This window comes from Aulonocara stuartgranti, assembly GCF_965226115.1.
Source record: "Aulonocara stuartgranti genome assembly, chromosome: 1".
NCBI classification, from domain to species: domain Eukaryota; kingdom Metazoa; phylum Chordata; class Actinopteri; order Cichliformes; family Cichlidae; genus Aulonocara; species Aulonocara stuartgranti.
The window spans coordinates 31,486,921-31,507,136 of record NC_138939.1 but is presented as its reverse complement, the minus strand read 5'-3'; the positions used below and the strand labels follow the sequence as shown (position 1 = coordinate 31,507,136).

Genomic DNA, 20,216 nt, shown 5'->3' with positions numbered 1-20,216 from the left:
AGCTGGACCATAATCAATCCAGTCATCACACTTACCTTTATACCACTGCAATCATCCTCAGGTGTCTAATCAAGCAATATTCTAGTGCAGTGAAAAATGCCTTTTTTCAGCTGTCCTCATCAGCCGAGCCAGTCTTTTATTCTTGCCTGTTTCACCTTTTTTTCCTCCTGTTATTGAAGTCCAGATGTTTGAATCAGCTGCTTTGAGCAAGGCGATTCTTCCCTTTCTGCTTCCTTTGCAGAAGAAAATTATCACATTAATTTTTCCACTTTTCAGGATGTAAATCCAGGGAATGGTGCATTATGCACGCAGAGAAACAGAAGCATGAACCAAATAAAAGAGCGAGCTCCTGTGAATGCATACATGATGCTGTTGCCTTTTAAATAAAATCCCACACCATTCTGACACAACCACATATTTGAAAATATGCTTAAAGGGTAAATGCTTTCGTGTGAGGATAGAGGCATCTACAGTGTGCGCCACATAGTTTGTAATGGTGATACTGGAACCTTGTCTTTGTGCCTGTCCACTATAATTGTTAAAAACAGACTAACATCACTGTGATGTTTGTCTGCAGATTACAGAATGCCATAAAGTTGTGCTGTGTACGAGGAGGGAAGGTGCAAATCGTTTTGAAATTGGTGGTCTACAACCCCAGAAAACTGCGATAAAAGGATGTGTTAGTCCCCATTGCACCAAAGGGAAACAAGAATGCTCAGTGATCTAGCCCTTTCAAGGCTGATCCCTTCAGGCCGCTGCTGCTGGATAGGCTTGACCTTGCCTTTGTGTGGAGGCAAGACTGCAACAACAAACAAGAAGTCTGCTGTTTGACGTACAGTCTTGATTCTGAGTTTCACAGGTGAAGAAGCAGGTCTTAGTAAAGGCAACGAGACACGAGGTATACTTATATACAGGAGTGACGTACTTTAAGACATCACTCCTGCTGGATGTAGTGATCACGAGCAGTACATGCTTAATCTCACGTAATTCTATGGGCAGTGCGCATTTGTTGTATAGATAATTTGCACAAAACAGAAGAGCAGCTGGTATATCTGTTCACAAACAAGCCAGCCAGTAATTTCAAATCTGATGTCCATAAAGTAGTTTTGTAGATGCATTTTTTATGAACAGCCTGAACTAACCTCTGTTTCCACTGATGACTTCACAATAAAAGCTACTCAGTGTAGTACTGAGTACTACAGTACTAAAGCAAGTGTACTTTAAATTAGAATGAGCAACAGCAACATGTGACATGGCTGGCTTGATTGAAATATATGCAAGGGCAAAATGTTTATAGGTATTAGGAATGGGGAAAAAACGACATATGGCATAGTATCTCATTTTTCTTCACAGTGGCGTTGTATCCAGGGACTAAAAGCATACTAAATACTAAAAGCCAGAGGACTCATTTTGCCTAATAGGAGGCAAGCTTTCTGCAAACAGTTGCAGTCTGACTTGAACTGACTGCAGTCACTCTCAGAGAGACTGTCAAAGGTTTGCAAATAACTGCTGTGCAATTTATAAATGGAGACATGCCAACATGTTGCCCTCAGTCTGAATGAGTCTGTCAATTTGCACAACTCAAGGGAACTCGACTCAACTGGCTGCCCGCTGGTTGTATTCTGGTTATATTCCTATAGAACAGGAAGGCTGCTGAACACAAATGAAATGTGAATTTCTGTCTATGCAGACAGCAACAGATGTGTGATTTTCAATGATTGACTATAGTTAATTGCTGTATTATCAGAAACCGATTGCATGTAATTGCCAGTTTGACCCCATCCATTCAGAGGCTGATAGCAGGCTGACTCTGTATTATGGCAACATTTATGGGAGGTTTTAGTGACAGTGTTATTTTCATTTTACAGCTAAAAGAAAAAAAAACAAAACAGAAGTGAGATACCTTTTATCTTATTGGATAAAACTATTATTGACAACATTTAACTCATCTGCAGTTGCTAAAAGATGATAAAGCACAATAAATGTTACAAAACGTTAAAACTTGCAAATCGTAGCGTGGGGTTCCTGGTGAATCCCACAATTTTATAATGTTCTTTATAAAACTAGCTTCTGAATACAACAAGCAGATGAACACATGCCTTTAGGTTCTTTTGGATATACGTTGATGCAGGTATTGTCTGAGAGTCTGTGAAGGAGTGGCGGCAAGTACAGCGGCTACAGAAAGAAGTACAGGTGTTAAAATAAGTCAGAAGGTTGTGGAAAAAAACCAGTGAAGTCCAATCAGAATGGCTTGTTTGAAATGAGAGCAGGGGGAGATCAACAAAAGAAGAGCTCAAAGAGACTGAGGTGTTTTGTGAGGAGCTCAATTTCATGAAAGAAGCACAGTGTCTCAAGTGCAAATACAGTAGTTATGTGTGCAGAAAAATCCTTTTTTTTAAACCATGAAAGAGATTATAGGAAGAAAGAAACTATAAAACAGACAGCGGCTTGACTCGAATGTGATGGAGAAACTGCAGGATAATTGACTGTCCTCAGCTCACACAATGCAGGACCTGTTCCCAGCTGACACCATGGAGAGAAAAATTTAGCCCGTCAATCGATTCACACAGCACAGCAGAACTTCCAGACATTTTTTTTTTCTTTCAACACTGAATGGCTCATTTATGTATAATTATGGTGATAAGTGTCTGCTGTTATGATCAGAAACAGAGACTGTTGCCAAGAATGAGCCAAATGAGTGGAAAAATGGCATTCAGGGCAGTGAACGGCATTGTTATTATTAGTGCATCATTATTGACAGGAAGTACATAAATCACTGTTGAAAAAAAACGGACAATATAATAGTGCGCTTGTATTAAGGATGAATGTGAAGGTCACAGCATGATTATTCAGAAAAAATGAGAAAAAATTAGGGATTACACAGTCCAACAGTCGGGGTTATTACCGATTTATAATCCCCTTTCCCTAGATTAAAATACGGAAAACTCTGAGAGAATTATGTGTAAGTTAACATAATTTCTACTTAAAGAGGGGGATTTTTTGAAACAGAAGCTACCTTATATGGATGAAATGGTGGTGTGCTAGTTTACCCGCTAATGGAAGCTAGCTTGGTTAGAAAGCAGTGTGATTGCATGCAGACACGCATAATTTGTATTAAGTAATAGACTGAAAAAACAAGAACCAAAACTGAAGCACAAACTTGTGATATGGTTTGTGATATTTTCTGATATTTTAACATGTGGGAATTCACCTCCTTTTAGAGCCAGCCCCAAGTTGTCCCTAACTACAGTGTCACTTCCACGTTAGCTTTGGAGGATGCCACTTAAGTCTGAGGCTTGTTCTTTCCAAATCCCTAGACTAACCTGTGAAAAGTAAAAAATGTTAGAACCTTTGTTGGGTCAAATTATTGTATTATATGTACACATTTCTTAAAAGTAATGCTATTTGTTACTTAAAGTAATATGTTACACTACTCATTATATTCCTTTCTTGTTATGTAAAATGACCTTAAAGCATTGACACATAATAACAAGTTAACAATAAAAATCTGAGGCAACAGTTGCAGACACCAACACATATTTGTATTCTAATAAGGAAACACATACTTGCACATACATGCTTTCTTTTATCGCTATCAACACAAAGTAACCAGCCTAAAGAGACTTCAAAGCTGTCACCATGGTGATTCTACATTAGAGCCATTAACAAGTAGAAAGGGATGCTACATGCTGACAGCTCATCACTCCTTTGTTACCTGTTGAAGTTCAGGGTCTGGCTGCTGGGCTGGGGTCAGCATTCACTGAGCTTTAACATTTTTCTGGCTTTTTTGTTAGCTTTGTGTTAGCATGCTGCCAGTCTGGCAACTTGGGTAACCTCAAACAAACATACTAAACTTATAGATATATTACAGTTGTTTATATCAAAGTATAAAGGTCATATTATGGGAAGAAATGGTTTAAAAGTTCAGGTCCATCCATCCATTCGCTTCCGCTTATCCTTTTCAGGGTCGCGGGGGGTGCTGGAGCCTATCCCAGCTGTCATAGGGCGAGAGGCGGGGTACACCCTGGACAGGTCGCCAGTCTGTCGCAGGGCCAACACACAGGGACAGGCAACCATTCGCACTCACATTCATTCACACCTAGTGACAATTTGGATTATCCAATCAACCTATCCCCACAAGCTGCATGTCTTTGGACAGTGGGAGGAAGCCGGAGTACCCGGAGGGAACCCACGCAAACACGGAGAGAACATGCAAACTCCACACAGAAAGACCCCGGCCTGATGTTGGAATTGAACTCAGGACCTTCTTGCTGTGCGGCAACGGTGCTAACCACCGTGCCACCATGCTGCCTTAAAAGTTCAGGTGAAACAGCAAAAATTACCTACCAATACATTTTTGTGTTGATGTAAACGGCCTGTATTTGTATAGCGATTTACTAGTCTCTAAGGACCCCAAAGCGCTTTACACATTCAGTCATCCACCCACTGGTGATGGCAAGCTACATTGTAGCCACAGCCACCCTGGGGCGCACTGACAGAGCTGCCGGACACTGGCGCCACCGGGCCCTCTGACCACCACCAGTAGGCAACGGGTGAAGTGTCTTGCCCAAGGACACAACGACCGAGACTATCCAAACCGGGGCTCGAACCGGCAATCTTCTGATTACAAGGCGAACTCCCAACTTTTGAGCCACGATCGCCCCAGATGTACCCTACTTTGAGTTGAGACTGTATATTATTGCTATATGTTGTTATTTTTAATCCAAACCACAATTACAAAACTTTTTGGGGAGTTTATGAGACTCTAAATCATCAGTTTGACCCCCCCCCCCCCAAAAGAAACAATAATACATTTTTAAGCAACAAAAATTGCAGAAAAACGTTGTATTTAGCAAAAATGATATGAATTAAATGTGTTAGTTTCAAATAATTATACATTTTTGGTATTTCAAGTTTCAGGCTTTACATGGATAAAAAATAAAAAATACATAACAATACACTCAATCATGAAAAAACTATTTAGATGTCGAAAGTTGCAGTGATAAAGACACACAGACAGGTGACAAATTAATACCTAAGAGCTACCATTTGGCACCAGCTTCAGTGCACTCTGACAGTGATTCAGTCTTCAGATATAATTGGACAGATGAAACACCATTTTTCTAAAACATAGCAATAAACATCCTCGTAAAGCCAATAGATCCTCAAGCGCCTTAGGTTTTTCCTTTTATTTGTCACAGGTCTTTGACTTACAGGAGACAAGGCTGATATGTGAAAACTGTGTCACCCTAGAACAGATTGACTGTTCCTGAACTGTGGCCTGCTGTGGATTACTGCTTCATTATTCATCCTTACAAATTGCCAAGTGGACTGTTGAATTAAGCTTAGTCAACCCAAACAGGTGAACGGGGCCAATGTGTGAATCACTGCACTCATAACGCTGAGCAGTTTCACAGATTCGTAATAACTATAATGTGTCTGATTATAACTACGAACCGACATACACAAGCGGGTCATCTTTGTTTGCATTTTCAGACTGGAGCAACTGGAGTGAACTGTAGGACTGTACAGCATACTCTAATGTGCAATGTAATCAACATTCACATCAAGGATGAGATTTCAACAGCAAAAAGATGGCCAATAAACATAAACCATGATCACAGAAGTAGAACAAGCCAGTGAACACAAAGTGCTCATGAAACAAAATCAACTACACACGCTCTGTCTTTGATTTTTGTCTTACCACCTGCACTGGACAACTTCGGTGCCGTTAAAGAAAGGGTCATTAACTTCAAGACTATAAGCACTTAAATCTCATCCAGAACAAAAAAGAGGCTCTTTAGTATGGATGAGTAAAGATCAAATGGAAAATATACCCTCCTTTCTGCACCAGAATACTGCTAGGAATGGATAAATCTGTCTGATGCATAAAAAAGTAGAAAAGTAGTCAACTGAAAAGGAAACAGTAAGAAGTGGTCCTTCTAGGACACAGCCACTTCTTGAGGGAAAGACTTGTAAAGGGGCTTTGATTTTTGTCTTGTTTCCTCTGAAGATTTTTATTTTAGGAAAAAGTCAGACTTTGTGTTTCATTTTACGTTTTACATTCCCAGCAAATGAAGTAGGAGAAAAAGCAACTCACTATTAACTTAATTTCAGGCTTCAGACTGACATCGCTCATTAATTTTCTTCTTCTAAAAAAGCAAAAGCAAATAAAGACTTCTGAGGAAGACGTCACTTAGGGCAGATGGGGGACGCTGTGGGAGACGTGACGGACAAATCAATTCAGCAGAATGACAGGGTGCAGTATTGTGGTCCAGCCATGGGAAGACTCAGTAAAAGAACAAAGAGAGCAAAACCACAATGGCAAAGGCATGGTAACCGTGTAAAATCTTTGTTGCAATCTATTTGCAGTGTCTTCTGGTTTCCACTGATTTTACACCAGTAAGCATAGTTTTCCTCTACCATGGTCTTGGGACAGCACAGGAGGTTCCTACTACTGACCACGTGCCCACCAAACCAGTGGGAAAAACACTGTACTGTGGATCCATTGTAGTTTCTATATTATTCAGTTTATACCTGTAAAAACAGTTATTAATTGTCAGTAAATATCCCTGACTACAACATCCCACATAGCAGACAGGTCTGGCCTGGATCTGGTGTCAAGCCGGCACTGCTGGCTGACTTTTGGCATGGTAAGTGGTATGTCATCGAGATGTAGGCCAGGCCTGGCGTAGATGGGACTATTTATGTGATGGCATGCCATATCAGGCCCGATTATGGTTTGGTTTATGTGGCCCAGGCTCATAGAAAACAGTTCTGTCCCAGATCCGGCATCAAGCTGGCACTTCTGACTGACAGGTGTCATGGCAGAGTGTATGTCAACCAGATGTGGGCCCGGTCTGGCAATGATGACACTATTTATGTTCCTATTTTAGTTAGAAGATCCAAATACCACGTTGCAATACTGTACTGCTATGGTAGCCAACGTTTCAAATGCAGGTTTGACCGGGTTGTGATTGTGCACTTTATCCAAAGCCTAGTGAGGGTTTACCACTGTAAAGGCTGTAGCTCTGGAGGTAGAGCCAGTCATCTACTGATTGGAAGATTAGTGGTTCGATCCCTGGCTCCTTCAGTCACATCAAGTCACGTGTGAATGTGCATCCATGTAGTCAGGAAGCACTTTGAGTAATCCAGGAGAGTAGAACAGCGCTATATAAGAGTCAGTCCATTCACTGTCTCAACTGAGTTTCTTCATGTTACTTTTGCACTATTATGTTCTGGCACATGTTGTTATTACATGGCTTGATTAAGGTACACATTAGGCAGACATCTGGGGCCATAGCTGAAACTGTTCTGGGCCAGGACAGGGCCAGCAGTGTGTCCTGAAATGGCCTTGAGCGGGCCCATGTGTGGGCCACCTCTGGCAAACCAAATCTGGGCCACCAAAGGGCCGTCATTCTTTGCGGTATGTGGGCCAGATCCGGGCCATACCAGTTTTGCTTGTGGGATGTACAGTAGTCAGGTTTCACAAACCCACTCCTGTCCTCATGTGCAGAAAGCTGGGGGGTTGAGGGCAACAAGGACAAAATTATGAAATCACATCAAAGGGAAGCTCAGAATTTACTCTTGGTTTGTTGCTAACTAATGATCATTAATTAAGGCCAGGTTGGTACAACTACAGTTATTAGTTAGCATTGCAAAGAACCTGAGCCACAGGTTCACAATTAAACTGTGCATATACAGAAACAGAACTGTGCTTCTTTGATTTCTACAGCATGCATTTACCATGAATCGAGTGTGGGCGAACATGATTTCCACTCCCACAGTAAACCATACATGGATACATACAGTACTTTGATTACTCTTTGGCAGTGTCAGTAGGTAGGAAGAAGGCTGGGGTTGCATCTTTGTTGCTGATTTGGCAGTCCATGCAGGTAGGCGACTGGCACCTCCATGTGTAAGGAAGAAAGCACATGATAGTCTACTAGCTAGCCTTGCCAGACCAACAGAGGAGTTGGCATCAACAATGATGATGAATATTGCAGCAACCTAATTGAGAGAAAAATGGGACTCATTTTTGCTGGGTGAAAATTGTATTCAAGCTCAAGTCGAGAAGTGGTGAATTTAAGGTGATTGTAGAGATTCCTGTAGAGATTCCTGGCAGCTTTTACAACCGGAAATGTAACATCTTCGTTGAAATCTATTCACATGGCTGGAAATAAATAGAAAAAGATTCTTTTTTTTTATGTTACAGATTATTTATTTTCTTTAAAGTAAAACAGATTTTCCTCTCCCCCTGTAGCAGAATTCAGGCTGTTGGCCTTGCTTGATAAATCTCACCTATGTGATAGTGGGGAGATAAACACGCTGTTCAGCAGAAGTTTTCAAACTAATTGCATGTTACTGGTGTATTGACTAACCTCTGAGAAAATACAATTAAGTTTCCATTCAAAGTTCCTGATCAATTTTTATCCAGCAGGGTTTAATTTAGCAAACTGTGTAGCCTGTGGGACTTGTCTAGTCAGAGTAAGAAAATACATTCAGCGCCAATCAGATTGTGACCAGAAAGAATTAACTATTGAGCCTCGTAGAAAAAAAATCATGGGTAAAGTTAATTGAAAAAGTTGTCTAAGACAAGCTCAAAACATTTAAATCTATCAAAAGGACATTTTTTTGGTCACTTTGGGTAAGCATACAGCAACACAATAATGTTATGGCAAACTTGTTAGAAGACATCTGTTCATGTAACAACAGAGCAACATTTTGCACTTTTAGACTTATTTCTGGGAGCCTCAGAAATAATTCAAATACAGTCTTTTAGCTCCATTTTTAGTCTCATCGAACTCCTGAGCAAGAGTTATTTTACTATTTTAGAGGTCTAAATATAAAAAGAGTTAGAAAGACTTGACAATATTAAAACATAATATAACTTCTCTGTGGTTCTTAATACAACTGACCACCAAATGAGCAATACTATTTGGCACATCCCTAAAAAGAACATTGGGCTCAATTTAAGGACATTTTATTCAAACGTCATTTCAGTACTCAGTTTGTTTGTTTTTTTGTTTTTTTTTAAACATTATGTTTATTGACTTTTATATTACAGAACAAGCAAAGAATAGTAGTACAGTTAACCTGAGATTTATATTAAAGAACATAGTCCCCAAAATAAACAAATATAAATTAAAAGAAACAACAATAATAATAATAAAAATAAATAAATAATAAAATAAAACAAAACCGATGCACAGCATGGTAAAACAAACAAAGCAAGACGCGAACGAAAAATAAAAACAACAAAAACAAAGAAACAGATAACAAAGAAAACAACAACAAAAAAAAACAAAAAAACAAACAAAAAGAAAACCACACACACACAAAGAAACCCAAAACTCAGCACCAAGTATCACTTTCTAAATTAATTCCCTTCATAATGTCTCAGAAACTCAGTTAAAGGTAACCATATTTCTTCAAAATCTACTCCCTTTCCTCTGATAATATAAGTAAGTCGTTCCAATACAATACATGATGCCATCTCCTTCACCCACATATGACTTGAGGGTGCATCCACTTTCTTCCAATACAAAGATATTAAGCCCCTAGCTTGCAGGAGGCCAAAGTCAATTATTTTAGCTGTCTGGTGCTAAAGTCACAGTTCTTTGGATATACAGTGGGGCAAAAAAGTATTTAGTCAGCCACCGATTGTGCAAGCTGCCCCACCTAAAATGATGACAGAGGTCAGTAATTTGCACCAGAGGTACACTTCAACTGTGAGAGACAGAATGTGAAAAAAAAATCCATGAATCCACATGGTAGGATTTGTAAAGAATTTATTCGTAAATCAGGGTGGAAAATAAGTATTTGGTCAATAATAAAAATACAACTCAATACTTTGTAACATAACCTTTGTTGGCAATAACAGAGGTCAAACATTTACTATAGGTCTTTACCAGGTTTGCACACACAGTAGCTGGTATTTTGGCCCATTCCTCCATGCAGATCTTCTCGAGAGCAGTGATGTTTTGGGGCTGTCGCCGAGCAACACGGACTTTCAACTCCCGCCACAGATTTTCTATGGGGTTGAGGTCTGGAGACTGGCTAGGCCACTCCAGGACTTTCAAATGCTTCTTACGGAGCCACTCCTTTGTTGCCCGGGCGGTGTGTTTTGGATCATTGTCATGTTGGAAGACCCAGCCTCGTTTCATCTTCAAAGTTCTCACTGATGGAAGGAGGTTTTGGCTTTAAAATCTCACGATACATGGCCCCATTCATTCTGTCCTTAACACGGATCAGTCGTCCTGTCCCCTTGGCAGAAAAACAGCCCCATAGCATGATGTTTCCACCCCCATGCTTCACAGTAGGTATGGTGTTCTTGGGATGCAACTCAGTATTCTTCTTCCTCCAAACACGACGAGTTGAGTTTATACCAAAAAGTTCTACTTTGGTTTCATCTGACCACATGACATTCTCCCAATCCTCTGCTGTATCATCCATGTGCTCTCTGGCAAACTTCAGACGGGCCTGGACATGCACTGGCTTCAGCAGCGGAACACGTCTGGCACTGCGGGATTTGATTCCCTGCCGTTGTAGTGTGTTACTGATGGTGACCTTTGTTACTTTGGTCCCAGCTCTCTGCAGGTCATTCACCAGGTCCCCCCGTGTGGTTCTGGGATCTTTGCTCACCGTTCTCATGATCATTTTGACCCCACGGGATGAGATCTTGCGTGGAGCCCCAGATCGAGGGAGATTATCAGTGGTCTTGTATGTCTTCCATTTTCTGATGATTGCTCCCACAGTTGATTTTTTCACACCAAGCTGCTTGCCTATTGTAGATTCACTCTTCCCAGTCTGGTGCAGGTCTACAATGCTTTTCCTGGTGTCCTTCGAAAGCTCTTTGGTCTTGGCCATGGCGGAGTTTGGAGTCTGACTGTTTGAGGCTGTGGACAGGTGTCTTTTATACAGATGATGAGTTCAAACAGGTGCCATTCATACAGGTGACGAGTGGGGGACAGAAAAGCTTCTTACAGAAGACGTTACAGGTCTGTGAGAGCCAGAGATTTTCCTTGTTTGAGGTGACCAAATACTTATTTTCCACCCTAATTTACGAATAAATTCTTTACAAATCCTACCATGTGAATTCATGGATTTTTTTTTCACATTCTGTCTCTCACAGTTGAAGTGTACCTCTGGTGCAAATTACTGACCTCTGTCATCATTTTAAGTGGGGGAACTTGCGCAATCGGTGGCTGACTAAATACTTTTTTGCCCCACTGTATACCCAACACACACATTTTTGCTTCAACAGGTATATTTACTCCAACAATCTTAGATAAAGTTTGCGTGATTAATTTCCAGTACTGTTGTAATTTTGGACAGCTCCATACACAGTGGAGCAGAGTGCCCTTCTCGTCTAAACATTTACTGCAGCTATCTGGGATGACAGGCGACCAGCGATTCAGTTTGACTGGGGTTATATAAGTTCTCATCAACCACTTATATTGGAGGAGTTTCATCCTTGTATTAATTGATTGTCTTTGGGCTTTTAAACATGCAGTTTCCCAGTCCACCTCGTGTATCTCCTCTTGGATGTCAGCCCTCCATGCGTCCAACTTGTCAGTGGCAGATTCCCCATCATGTGTTAACAGAGCTGTATAAACTGAAGAGATATGACTTCTGCCCACTGGCTTTTTAAGTATGACATTCTCCAATTGTGATAATAGTGGCTCAGATACAATCTGTTTATATTTTGACATAATGAAATGTTTAACTTGTACATATTTTAAAAAATGTTTTTTGGGGATGCTGTATATTTGGCATAGCTGATCAAATGTAAGAAGGTTGCCATGCTTATAAAGATCTGCCACCTTCTGTACACCTTTATCTGCCCAGATTTTGAAACCCCAGTACTCAGTTTTTAAGTTTTGTTTAATTTTAATAGGACTCCGTCATTGTCCACTGTACCCAAGAAGGTGAAATTTTGATGTGCTCCATGATTCATCTTCTTTCCTGTCCTGTTTGTGTTTCTGGGATCTATGGATTTGACTGGACCCTTGAAAATATCAGAAAATGTTTTTTGATGGGGTTTTTTGGAATCAAGAGAAATTTTAATATATGACTAATGCTAACCTAGTCATAATATAATACCAAACCACTTTTGGGTTTCTAATCAAACATTCAGAACAGAATTGTAGTGGGTCAATTTTTCCGAAACGAGTTCTAGTTTGTAATTTAGTTGTGAATTGGGGGATATATTGCCAGCAGTTTCTATCATCAAGGGAAACAACATGGTATTTTTTATGCTTGGCAAGACAACTGACAGGCATCTACATCTGCTGTTGATAAGCGATTGTAGGCGTTTCATTAAGTCACTGTTGAAGTGCACATGTGAGAAATGCCTGCGGGGGCACTAGATAGAGGAGGCTGGTTTGGAGGTGGTACGATGTGACTGACGGGGATGAGACGATAATGACAGTTTTCATTTTGGGTAAACGGCTCTGTGCTTTTGTTCACACAAATTATGAAATTGTGCTTAATGTACCATGAGCACAGTTAAAATCTATACATGAAATTAAAAAAGTAATGAACAAAACAAAAAACAAAAACCCGGGCAACGCATAATAGGTTAAAGTCACGCATTTGTGTCGTAGAAGATTTAGTAGTCGTTCAAGCTCTAAAACAGTAGAGGAAATTTGAAATAAGGGACCACATAGTCTGGAGCTTCTTTAAAAGCTGCACAGAAAGCCTGGATTTAGAGAAAAAAAATACAAGTTTAGTATATTTAACTGTTATGTCCACTTTAACTCTTGCACACTGTGTGCTGTGTTGTGATATTGTTGGAAACTACTGAACAGAGTGACGGACAAATGACTGAAGCATTCAACTTCTCTCAATTTACGTGGCAGTTAACAACCACAAAAACAAAAAACATTACCAAGCTGACTTCAGGATTGCCAGGAACATTAATGCAACATCCACTTTTATATAATTAACAAGTGTTGCATAACATCAAGCTCAATCATTATTGAGTTTATCTGACAGGGAAGTGGGGGCATGTCTAATAAATTAAAAAGCTTGGGAGCCACCGTGTATAGCATTACACTGTTAACAAGACTTGGCATCTAAAGCCATGCTAGCGGCTCTGTGAGGTTGTACCTTGCCATATCAGAGCTTTGAGCTATAAATGCAAACATCATGCAGCGTGTTGACGGGGATGCTGTTTAACAGGATCTTCACCGTCTTTACTTAGCATGCTTAGATGCAAAAATGTGCTCGCAAGTGCGAAAACACAAACTGCAAGCAAGACTGATTAAGCGTTGGGCATGGAACATAAAAGTGATCAGAATTTTTCCTTAAGGAAATCAAGAATGGATGTAGAAAATTTTTATGTATTTGTATGTAAATATTGACATTTCTGCCTGGATCAATGTAGCAGAAAGGCCAACACTGCCATCCCCTAAAGACATGCGGCATACCTAAAAATACATTACAAATAAATCCTTTAAACACTCCCATACAGTACAGCACTGATTGGAACTGATCTACACAGTTACTGAGACACTTTATCATATTAACATATAAACTTGTTATCATATTAAAGATAGGGCCCTATGCAGACAATCTATTTCAAATGTATTTGTGTCAAATTGTGTTTCTAAGAAAGGAAGATGGCTCTAATTTTGACATTTTGGACTGTAAACCCTTCGTTCTGTCAGTAAGTCGTGGGGCTAAAAAATTAGATAAGAGGGTCTGTCACTATACGTCAGTGTCACAGAAGACAGAACCATCTAAACTTATAGATTGTTTGGCTGCTGGCTTGGAAGTAATTGAAGCTAACCCAGATTTCAGCTGCTTTTTCCATCTTCATGCTTTTTGTACTGTACATTGGTTATGTCATTCAAACACAGGTCAGTACTTTTGGACAATTAGTGACTGCTCATTCAGAAATAAAAACCCAAAACAGGGACGATTTTGTTCAGCTGCATTCAGTGAAAGTATTCTTGTTTAGAGTGAAGCAGAGTGTTGTGACATTAATGATATTTCCTGACCACTGCCTCCGTTTCTGTTCTAGCTTTAATTCACCGTGACAGTCTGTCATGGTGTAATGCGACTCGTTGTGTTACACATGTGCTTTCCAAACAGCACCTCACACTCTCAGACCAAGACACAAATAAACACAAAACACCTGAAGCTCGGCTTTTTCACGCAGCAGCCGACACATCTAATGAGAACCACAGAAAACGTTGATGGGACCGCTGGAGTTTGGGCTTCACAGAGCACATTCATAGACAAGTCTGCCTAAATGAACAGCATCAGATAAGCAGATGTGCAAGTTATGTTGGGGTTTTTTTTCTAACGGAAAGTGCTGACAGAGAGCTCAGTGACAGGGTTGAAATGAGCACAGTGTGTATTATGTCCCCGGCGTACATTGTGTTGCACGTACCGTCGATCCTGGCCTGAATATTTATAGTCTATCTGTGTTCATTTGTGTATGTTTATGTGTGTGTGTGTGTGCGCGTGAATCTGAAAGCCAGTGTGGATGTAAGAGCCCTGCAGGGGTGTGAGGCAAGAAGCAGCAAGAGGCAGAAAAAATCCCCGCTGCCTTTGGATTAGTGTCAGCAAACAGGAAGCCAGGCACCGTGCTCCATGTGCCTGTGCACTCTCTTAAAGCCAGTCCCTGTGGCATTATTTAGCTTTTTTTTCTCAAAGTGTCATATTTTTATGTCTAGGGTTTGGATCAAAACCCAGCTAAAGTTTTCTGATATTACCTTTAATGTCTTTTACAATCTTTCTTCACAGACTGTGTATAAAAGATAGATGTCGCCAATGTGATTTCACGTCGCCACTTGGCGGATCTATGAGATTAGTTAGCTGCCTGAATCTTTGGCTGATGTGGAAAGTAGAAATCAAATAATTGACATGTATTTTTGATGTTATGAACTGGAAAGCCAGTCACTTCTGATCATCAAAAGTAGGCATTTGACATTTTCACAGCTGAAAAGCGTCAAACTTGGCTACTCACAGCCTACTTCAGGACTTCTACATGACCTTTTTTCTCAGCTCTGTAGGTCACTACTTGTCTTTGATAGTTAAAGGATAACCAACAAGAATTGCTGTGCATCAGTCTGTTGATGTGGATCATTTGATCAGAGTGGCTTTAAAACTGCCCTTTGCGGCTTTGTACAGTTCTGATTCTGATTATTTAATGTTAAAAAAACAAACAAAACAAGTGTAACTAGGAATTTTAAATCTTGGGACTTTGTGAGATGTCTGGAAATATCACCACTCCATTTTTTCCCACTAAAAAGCAGTGCATACACCGTTTGTGGGTCACATCTGGTCTGTTGGTCTTTGTGAAAACATACAAATGCGCCCGTGACATCAGATAACCTGTGAAATCCTTTGCAAAGGACAAAGTGGTGTCTGTTTCCACCTTATAAACAACTCTGTTTCCTGGACAGCTTCCTTTGAAAGAATGAAACAAGTGACTTGCCTGCGAAGTTCCTGCTGCCGCTTTGATGATAATAGTTGCTCGTGACACCTAGACCGGAATATTTAGATGAAAGTTATAACAAAAACACTTTGGTGTCATAGAGAATATTCTCAAGGGAGCCAGAGCTCAAGCTCAATCTGTCATAATCACACATATATAGTTAAAAAGAAATTAAAAGGTGACGGTTGAGTTGACATTTTTGCACCTGTGGCAGATCCAGAGGAATTTTTTACCTTTATGTCAAAAAAAGAGAGAACTCTTTAATATTTAATCCCTGCCTCTTGATTTTTGCTACATTAATAAGACCAACTAGACCCATGATGCATGAGAACAGATTTATTCGCACAGATTTAACTGCCTGTGTAAAAAAAACCCAAAAACAAGAGTTATGAATGCATTTGTAGCAGGAGGCTGCACGGTTGATGTGCAATCTAGGTAGCAAGTAATGAGAAGGTGTTACGTCTCATTTCCCAACTTGATTCAACAGTAATAGTTCTTGCTGCTGATGTCCTCACCTATTTGCCCTCTTGAGGAATTTATTCCACTCCAAGATAAAGATGATGTTGTTCTGCCCGTGTGAAAAACCTTGCTGCTTTGCACATGCTGGCAGGAAGTCTCAAGCTAAAATAAATGAAACGGCTTCTTGATTCACAGCTGTGCATTAGTTAGTTGTTGCTATCAAAATGTAAGGGGAATAATAGAAGCTTTCCCCCCCCAGACACATCTGTAGTCCTTCTCTGGCTGGTAGATCTCTGCAGTCACACCTTTGTCTCTCACGCTCATGTTTTTTTTAAACGAATAGCACTCAGTGCATCGTCTGTGACTGTAGGCGTCAAGACTGCAACCTCTCTCATCATGATAATAAGCGCTCCGTTTTAAGAATAACGAGGTCACGGGACACCGGTCTTGCACGTAAAGGATCGTTGGACAGCAGTAGAGAATCTCACTGCGTGTCGGATATCGTGGTCATAGGTGTCATCATTTTTTTCAGTCAGTTTTATCAATCCAGAATCATTGATACTTGGTATTTTTATACTTGTCCTTTCTGTAAATACCTGAAAGAAATACACCGATTGTCAGCCGTGAGTTACTGTCCCTGATTATACTGTAGTAAGAAGGTGCTGGTCAGCTAAAGCTTAAAAGGCAAAAGGAGAGTGTATTAATTGATTTTTTTAAACAAACAACGTATTTTTTGTTCCAAAACAGTAAAATGACTCTTCAAAAACAGGTGAACTAACTGTTGAGTCATTTGGATTATTAGCTCTATCAGTCCCTCCCCTACAGTTTTATTAATATCCTTTCAAGCTTCAGGGCTGTAAAATTGTCTCCCACATAATGCTGTACCTGAGGGCTCTGTTTCTGGCAGTCTCTACTGGGCGCTCTCTACAAACACCATAATGATTTTAAATCCATTCCCAACAGAAAAGCTGCTGCTGGGCTCTTGCATCGTGAATAGGGATGGCTTCTGGGTACGCAGGTGGATTGTCGGATGTGAGCAGGTTTGCGGTGGTGCTCTTGGCTTAGCCTTGAGCAACAGTGTCTCAATGTGGCACTAAAAATGGTCCTGCCTCCTATTGGCGAGCTCACAGCTATGAGGCCAGTTACATGACAATATTCTCCCTAGATCTGTTTTAGTTTAGCAAATGAATAAATGGAATCTCTTGTTCTCATTTATAAAGTGTGGGTATTTTTTTTAACCATTATTTCCCACCACTGAGGTATTTAGTGTTTTCCAGGTATCTCCCCTTTAACATCGGTGGTTTATGTGTAATTCACAAACTGCAGACTGTCTCCTGGGCTGATGATTGTATTACTGAGAACTGTGTAGAATCACCCAGTAAAAGAAAGGTAGTATTCTAGGGAATGATGAGACGCAATCAGTTCAGTTTCAATAGCATTTTCAAGCTTAAAAGCAAAGTTACACTCATGTTTGAATGATTTGAATGCATCTTTTATACTTAATGCTGGTATGTAAATAAATCTGAATGTAAATGATTGAGAACAGACGTTTCTATGACTGATTTTTTTTATTGTACTTGTGATACTGTTACACTTTGGGTATAATATAGGTGAGTACTGATGTTTGTTATAAATGCATATATTATACAAATTAATGCAAATGTTTGCACAAACAACACCTAATAACATTAATAATAACCACTCTGCACCTGCTGAGAAGTTGCTTTCCTTCATACATGATACGCTCCAAAGTTCCTTGCACAACAAATGGCTCATTCTAATATTGCACCAACCCATTAAGGGTGAAATGAAACTTAATTTATTGCTATGATATGTGCTCATAAAATATTAGTTTTTTTAAACTGTCTTCACACAGTATATCATAATAACGCTTATAAACCTCGGCAGATCACAGCATGGGTCGCCTTGCCTAGTGTGGCAGTGCCGTGGACATCTCTGCTGACATATTCAGTGTGTGTTTCAGTGTTGTAGTAAGTTAGTCATGGTTCTCTTCAGCTTTAGGTTGCTCTACTCGTGCACAAACACACACACACAGCCGCTTTTATTTCAAGAATTGTGACACAGTGGCTTTTTAGTGCCAGAACGCAATACTGTAAATCGCAGACAGTGAATAATATTAATGACATTCACTGATCTCTTCTGAGTTCCCCTCTCAGGACAGTCTGACGCTCAGTATATTGAGTGCTCATGCTGACATTATTGAATCCTATATTTGCCCTCCTACCGTTACAGGTGCAGTGTACTGGAGCGCAAATATACCACAGGAGCCCCCCCAACAAACAAAACCTGGAATGTAAACAAGCACAGGTTTAGCTCCAAAGTCCTAATAAGGGAATTAGATTAAAAACAGTCAGTATGTTTGTTGTAATTGCCTTGTGCCTGCTGCAGCTATGATTGCATACAGAATGCCTTCAACTCCTGGGAGACTTTGTGGAAATCCTCAAATTATTGAGGTGGAGAATTATACAACAGCTGCTCCGTTTAAAGAGGACGCTTGTCTCTAATAGTGTGCATCTTAATAAGCACAAATAGCTGTGGCACAAAACAGTTCTGTGAAATGTTTCACCCTACAGGGGGTAGCCAAAATAACAAACACTTCATGAGGAAGGAATTTAAATTTGAGTTTAATCAACATTAAAAACAGCTACAGAGGAGCTTTTGGTTTTTTTAATGCGGCGTATGTCCGTCATCACGCCGCTATAGGTTTCTGTCGGGCATGTGATCACAGTTTCTCTTTCGTAATTGGAGTTTACCTGTTTTTGGCATACACCTCTGTTATTTGTCTGATTTTAGACTAATTAAATACAATTTTTTTCCTGTTTTTTTTTTTTTTACTAAACGTACAATTTTGACAACCAAGCTGCTGCTTTGCGTTTATAACCTGGTATGACACTGACATCAGCTCTACTTTGGAGCAGCTGTTGTTATACTTGAGCAGAAACCAAAGATGACTGTTGATTGATGAAAAAACAGGAGCTGTCGCTGCCCTATCCCTACTGGAAACCCCCACACTAGTGATGCGCGAATGTTTACTGCTGTACATCAAATGGTCCAAGGAAGAAACTGAAGCAACTTACACCAGATTCTGATATTAAAATAAAAATGTTATATTTCATTTTACTTGTTTTTTCTCAATAAGAGATGCTTTCCCTTTATTTCAGAATATCTAATACAGTGCACTACATTGAACTACATGGAGCTGAGTGTAATGGGCAACAACAACAAAATAAAACTAGCATTAGTGGCATAATGTAAAAAAAACTTAGTAAAACACTACATTTTGGGTAATTATTCATTGCAATAAAAAGCATAAAATTAAATTAATGAGATGTAAGTGTTATTAATATTATTTATATATATGTATTATTGAAATTATTATTATTTTAGTGGTTGTGTAACACTCACACTATATGTATTTTTATCAATGAGTATGTCTACATTTTTATTTAAAAAATCAACATATCAGGTGTGGTCTTATTTAAGCTTTCCTGTATAAATTTCTGCATTTAAGAAAAATAATATAACACACACATATGTATGTGTATATATATATATATATATATATATATATATATATATATATATATATATATATATGTATATATACACACACACACACACAGACAAGAAGAGAAGAGAGAGTAATATAATAAAAGGAAATCAGTTTTATCTGTTGGATGAAGACAGACCTTTTTGTTGAGACAACCAAGAATATCCATCCATCCATCAGGGGTCGGGTCGCGGGGGCATCAGCCTAAGCAGAGAAGACCAAACCTCTCTCTCCTTACCCTAGCAAGGCGTTCTCAGGCCAGCCGAGAGATATAATCTCTCCGGCATGTCCTGGATCTTCCCCGGGGCCTCCTCCCGGCGAGACATTTCCATACCTCACCCAGGAGGCACCCAGGAGCAATAACACTATCTACAGCTTTCACAAGTTGCATACTTTTAAAATGCTTAGCCTAAACCTTGACATTTGGACATACACGCAGACATGCACAAGTGTTATGATTGGCCACAGTTTTGCTGATGAAAGGCTTGATTTTTCATCTTCTCAGCGTACATAACCTTTGCCCTGTTTGAGCGAGCCCTGCCTGTTTTGCTAGCAGCAGGAATTGACGAGGTAACGTTTACAGTATGTAACTGAAAGTCAGAGGCGAGTCATGCGCTTGTGTGGATGGGACTTATCTGTGCGTCTCCTTCTCCAGCAGGATGATGTTATCAAAAGTTGTACACCCAAACAACAATGGGTGTGTCTAGTGCTGTGACATTAGGGCTTCCCCGGTTT

At 39.9% G+C, this 20,216-nt stretch overlaps 1 protein-coding gene across 4 annotated transcripts in view; it reads left to right on the top strand.

Annotated features, from left to right (window-relative positions):
• The window catches only part of kcna4 (potassium voltage-gated channel, shaker-related subfamily, member 4), a 109,902-nt gene that overhangs the window by 28,094 nt on the left and 61,592 nt on the right, over positions 1-20,216 (top strand). The gene's annotated exons all lie outside the window — the stretch shown is intronic.